The sequence below is a fragment of the Salmo trutta genome, chromosome 30 (assembly GCF_901001165.1).
Source record: "Salmo trutta chromosome 30, fSalTru1.1, whole genome shotgun sequence".
Classification (NCBI taxonomy): Eukaryota; Metazoa; Chordata; class Actinopteri; order Salmoniformes; family Salmonidae; genus Salmo; species Salmo trutta.
This window is the reverse complement of record NC_042986.1, coordinates 21351885-21358424: the sequence shown is the minus strand read 5'-3', so window position 1 is coordinate 21358424 and position 6540 is coordinate 21351885. Positions and strand designations below refer to the sequence as shown.

General features: G+C 41.6%; 1 pseudogene; it reads right to left on the bottom strand.

The window, feature by feature from the left end:
* Nucleotides 1-558: 558 nt before the first annotated feature.
* Nucleotides 559-4741, bottom strand: LOC115168229 (lysosomal amino acid transporter 1 homolog; annotated as a pseudogene).
* Nucleotides 4742-6540: the final 1799 nt, after the last annotated feature.

Below are 6540 nucleotides of genomic sequence, written 5' to 3'. Positions count from 1 at the left end.
GTGGCCAGCTCTAGGAAGAGTCCTGGTGGTTCCAAACTTCTTCCATTTAAGAATGATGGAGGCCACACCGTTCTTAGGGATCTTCAATACTGCAGAAATGTGAGACAGGTGTGCGTCTTTCCAAATCGTGTCCAATCAATAGAATTTACCACAGGTGGACTCCAATCAAATTGTAGAAACATCAAGGATGATCAATGGAAACAGGATGCACCCAAGATCAATTTCAAGTCTCATAGCAAAGGGTTTGAATACTTAAGTAAATAAGGTTATTATTTGTAGTACATTTTTTTTTTAAACTTGTTTTTGCTTTGTCTTTATGGGGTACTGTGTGTAGTTTGATTTTTAAAAAAATACATTTTGGAATAAGTAATAAAATGTGGAAAAGTGAAGGGGTCTGAATACTTTCCAAATGCACTGTATATGAAATTTCCATGTCTTATGAGTGATTATATAATCTTTAAATCCAGTCAAAAACAGTATAGGATATGGAAGTAAGGCAGCAAATGACATCACTTTATCAGCATATCTAGCAAAGTATAAATCAGAGTTCCATAGCCATTTTCAGTTGCATAATAAATCAAGTTTTTAAATGAAACCCATTGAGCGTGTGGGTGAGGAATAAAAACATGAAAATGAAATACACATTCCAGCAAATCATTTCTTTAGGACCATTTTTTTTATATGGTCTAAAATGTAGCAGTATGTAGGGAATGAGACACTATCAATGTGATAAAAATCACCCAAATCCTTGCTATGCATATCAGTAGACGATGATGCACCACCATGTGTTTAGGGAACAGGCTAAGAAAAGGAACAAAAAATAAAAAACAGGACCATTCAATCACCAAAACTCTTTAGTGAGCATCATGATATGCTTACACTGAACAAACAGGTCAAGTCTCCAGATCTGAAAACATACCAAAAATGTTTAAAAATAAAAGACATGGAAAATGTAATCCAGTCTCCTTTTCACCTCATTTAGCACCCGGTAATCTAAATAGGCACATCTCAATAGGTAGTCTAAGTAACTCATTACTTATCCCAAGTACAAATACTTATGCTATCACAAAAAATATATAAAAATCACTGGAATACACCTTTAAGGCAATTGACATAAATGATCAAATATAATTAAAAAGTACAGTACTTCAGACATTAACACTTTAGTTACAATAAATATACATTAACATATTAAGACACTAGGATTTCCATGTCTTTGTGTACTCAGAAGACAGGTGAAGTGATCTGCAAAAAATATTTCTAGTTAAATCACTTCTGAAATACAACAAGACTATTCCAATACAACCACAAGAGGGTTCCATGCGGTGACAAGTAGCGTAACGATTGTCAGAACAGGTTTGAAGCAAACTACAAGTACTTATTGAGTAACGGGGGAACGGTCTGTCACTAAATGATAGAGCCATTAAGAACAGTAAACTACAGCTGCATCCCAATGAACAATGTGGAGTCTCTCGAAACATTAAAAATTACAAAAACACAGATCGTATAAATAACAAATACAACTAAAATCTAAAGAAAAGAGATTTCCTGTGTTTGCCAAAACTGTTTAGGAATGTGAATTGAGAGTCCATTTGGTGGGGATAAGTGTCTATACTGCTAGATCCAGCACCCAGGGAGTAGTTTCATTTGTCCAGCAGAGCAGCTCTCTCACCGTGCTGCGATTCCAACTCTAGAGGGGCGTTATTGCGGTATATCAAGAACTGTATGGAGATCTGATGCTGTGAGTCAAGGGAATTCAAGAAGTTTATGAAATTAAATAAAAATATTCTTATTAAAAAGGCACTGGAAAAGAAATGCATCCCAAAGACTGCAGGCTTAAATATAGGATAATGTACAGGTAAATACTTACATCATACCAGTCACAAACCAACCTGAACCAATTGCCTTTAGGTAAGTTCATTACGGTCATGTAATACAAGGACAGAGCCAAAATCAGAAGCTAAGTGTTAAGTCAAAGCAGACTAAATGTTACAAGTACACATGTGATTGAAGAGGCCAGAGGCCCAGCAGGCATTGTAATGAGAAGGATACCAGCAGGTCTAGAGAGAGGGTGCCCAGGCTGCCTACGAGCCAGGGCAGGAGGTGGATGATGTAGCTTCCCTCTCCCTGGCCCTGCTCAGGGTTCTTCAGCAGCACACTCAGGCCGTACATGGTGTTACCCAGGATGACTAGGGCAAACAGGAAGTAGGACACACCCTCCGTCGACTTTCTCGTATACTACAGAGAGATAGTAAAAATATGAGAGAAAGAAAATATCCATGCAGCACTTTTACAGGTAGGAAGCCTACCCAGTACTCATTCACTCAACAACCCTTCCCAACTCCCCTTTTTCAGACTCACATTAATGTGCATCTGTGGCAGTCTGGAGCAGAGGTAGAGCACTGAGGATATGGAGCCAATGATATACCCAATGATCTCCTTGGTGCTGAAAGCCTGGACACAAGAAAAAAAAAAAAGTTTGCATGTCACACAACAGTTAGCCAGGGGCCAGTGTCATATCAACGCAAATTACATTAGCATCCACTGATTGCTTAAAGACCACGTCACCTTAATACTGTCCACAGTGGTTGACAGCAAGGCCCGCCCTTTAAACCCAGAGGGGACCACATCCTGTTGGGACGCAGGTAAGGCCACCAGAGAAGCCCAGGACATAGACCACACCCACCACATTTAAGACCGACCTGCCTGGGTTGAGGAATGGGAAAAAAAAGAAAAGAAAAAAAGGGCTTAGTCTTCATTAGTCTTCATTTTTGGAAGACGCTGCCTCAGCAATCTCCTACAACCATGAGTCGCTGCGTCATCAGCTGCCACAAAAATAAGGAAACAAAAGAACAGAATGTTGTGGTGATGCACGGTATTGCTGACATCAGTTTTGCATCATTTTCTCCATTATTGGACAATTGGAAAAAAATTCTGTTAATGTAGAATAATTTGGATCTGGCAGTGTACTAAAAAAGCAAAGTTAGGGGACTTTTACCATCACAAGGTCTAGTATCGAGCAGTGTTTCTCAACACTAGCCTAATCCTAGGGAGCCTCTATGTATAGACCAGAACAGTCCAATCTGAAGCTATTCCCATACTGAAATACATACCTGTTAGGTTCACTGAACTGTTAAATAACAACTGTAAGCCTATATTCAATTAAAACAACTTAGCAATGTTTTTTGGAATAATGAGATATTTTTACAAAGGCGTCTTGGAAAGAACATTTGCTGAGTCGGCAGAACATGGACAAGCCATACCCTGTCATGCGTGTGTGAAAGGGCAGTGTTTCCCAACTCCAGTCCTCAAGTACCCCCAACAGTACACATTGTTGTAGCCCAGGACAAGCACACCTGATTCCACTTCAACTAATCATCAAGTCCTCAATGAGTTGAATCAGGTGAGTTTGTCCGGCGCTACAATGTGTACTGTTTGGAGTACTCAAGGACTGGATTTTGGAAAGACATACACACACACAAAGGCCCCTCGATTAAGTCAGTGGGTGGAACGTACACTGACCAGTGGCCTTGATTTAGTACTGACAACAAATCTCACAGCAGATAATTTGACAAAAAACAAACTCACTGTTATTCATCCTGTTCTTAGCCACATAGTAAAAGTACATTCCCAGCATCAGTAAGTCAGCCAGGACAAAATACACTGCTGTGTACATCTGTATGAGAGAAGGGGGGAGAGACATGTCAGTGGGGTGGACAAGGGGAATACTTATGCCTAACATTAAAATGTCATTATCTTTACATTAGCATCTTGATGAGTTGACCATTTCAGTTTATCCCTATTCTCATTAGACTGACACCAAAACAGTTTTATAATATTTTTCAAAGCATTTCAGCAATCTTGATTGACCCAGACAGCCGTCACTTACCTGTAGCGGCAGTTGGTCAGCTAAGAATGAGCCTACAAGATTGCAGGAGTCACCCCCCAGCCACAGCAGCAGAAACCAAATGGACAAGACACTGTCCATATTCCCACTCTTACAAGAGTTGTAGTACTGTCTGCGTTCATGAACATAACGGGAAGAGTAACGGTGTTGTCCATAAGTCAGAAATGGGCTGAAATAATGTAAACCCAATCAAGACTTACGGCAGAGAAGAGACCATGAAGCACATTATTGACAGCAGACCCAGGATTACACTGGCCATGTCCCTGGCGTCCTGGGTACATTCCCGCAGCCCTTCCCAAACCCATCTAGACCCATTCCGGCACACAGCGCTGAAGTTTCCATCAGTGTTCCATCCAATGGACACCAGCGTGAGAACACCATCAGCCGACCCCAAATTCAGACTCATTCTAAGCACAGAGGAAAGGGTTAAACGCAAAAGCTAGACAAAATAGCTAAATAAGCAACAAAGTACAGGTAGATATGTGCTTATTATTTCTGTAGGCAAAACTTTTTATACCTCAGTCTCAAATGTTACTATCTACTATGGAATTCAGACTCGAGTGACCTCGGTTTGTACTAAGAATGGACTAACTGTTTCCAGCTGGGCAATAAAACAAGTTTGCTAGCTTACGTTTCCTTGCTTGTTAGCCGGCTGCCTTCTCAAGGTTGTGGCTGATTCAAACGTCTAAAACAAGGTAAAGCCGGTAGAACATTCAAAATAATGATCTTACCTGATTCTCGGCCAGTTAGTGAAGTGTGTCCAGGAGTCTAAGTCTGTTTACCGACTGGCTTGCAAAGATAAAGAAGAAAAAAAAAAAGCATAGACCTAAAAACAATTGTGTTCGGTGTGACCTAGTTAGTTATGATTGGAAGATCAGTAGGGAAAAGGCGGAGCTAGACGACAGATTGAGGGAGTTCTATTAACCTGAGCCGCGGTGCACCGTGAACGAGCAAAAGCGGTCAGGGAGGAGCGCCTTTCTCAAATCGAACCGTAATATGCGGTGCTCGCACATGTTAACGAGGCAGTGTAGTGCATAATTTAGAAACATATATTTTCCATAAAATATGTTTGAATTTTCAAACTAGTTTTCATTGGGGAGGCAGATAAAGCGTTTATATCAAAAGCAATCTCTGTTGCATCTGAAAACACAGAATCCTACTCATTACTCCAAGTGCTTAAATGGATACTTGGCAATGAGGCCATTTATCTATTTCCGCAGTCAGATGAACTCGTGGATACCATTTTATGTCTGTGTGTCCAGATTAATCCAGGTCCTGCAGTGCCTAGCTCCACTCCCACTCCCATTTGTTGACTTCTGTAACCGTAAAAGCCATGGTTTCATGCATGTTAACAATAGAAGCCTACTCCCTAAGTTTGTTTTACTCACTGCTTTAGCACACTCTGCTAACCCGGATGTCTTAGCCGTGTCTGAATCCTGGCTTAAAAAAACACCAAAAACCCTGAAATCTCCATCGCTAACTATAACATTTTCCGCCAAGATAGAACTGCCAAAGGGGGCGGTGTTGCAATCTACTGCAAAGATAGCCTGCAGAGTTCTGTATTACTATCCAAGTCTGTACCCAAACAATTCGAGCTTCTACTTCTAAAAATTCAGCTTTCCAGAAACAAGTCTCTCACTGTTGCCGCTTGCTATAGACCTCCCTCTGCCCCCAGCTGTGCCCTCGATACCATATGTGAATTGATTGCCCCCCATCTTCTGAGATTGTGCTACTAGGTGGCCTAAACTGGGACATGCTTAACACCCCGGCCATCCTACAATCTAAGCTCGATGCCCTCAATCTCACACAAATTATCAATGAAACTACCAGGTACAACCCTAAATCCGTAAACACGAGCACCCTCATAGATGTCATCCTAACTAACTCGCCCTCCAAATACACCTCTGCTGTTTTCAATCAAGATCTCAGCGATCACTGCCTCATTGCCTGCATCTGTAATGATCTGCGACCAAACGACCACCATCACTGTCAAACGCTCCCTAAACACTTCTGCGAGCAGGCCTTTCTAATCGACCTGGCCGGGGTATCCTGGAATGGCATTGACCTCATCCCGTCAGTAGATGATGCCTGGCTATTTTTTTAAAGTGCCTTCCTCACCATCTTAAATAAGCATGCCCCATTCAAAAGATTTAGACCTAGGAATAGATATAGTTCTTGGTTCACTCCAGACCTGTCTGCCCTTGACCAGCACAAAAACATCCTGTGGCGTTCTGCATTAGCATCGAATAGCCCCCATGATATGCAACTTTTCAGGGAAGTTAGGAACAAATATACACAGGCAGTTAGAAAAGCTAAGGCTAGCTTTTTCAAACAGAAATTTGCATCCTGTAGTACTAACTCAAAAAAGTTCTGGGACACTGTAAAGTCCATTAAGAATAAGAGCACCTCCTCCCAGCTGCCCACTGCTCTGAGGCTAGGAAACACTGTTACCACCGATAAATCCACTATAATTGAGAATATCATTAAGCATTTCTCTACGGCTGGCCATGCTTTCCACCTGGCCACCCCTACCCCGGTCAACTGCCCGGCACCCTCCACAGCAACCCGCCAAAGCCCCCACCATTTCTCCTTCACCCAAATCCAGATAGCTGATGTTCTGAAAGAGCTGCAAA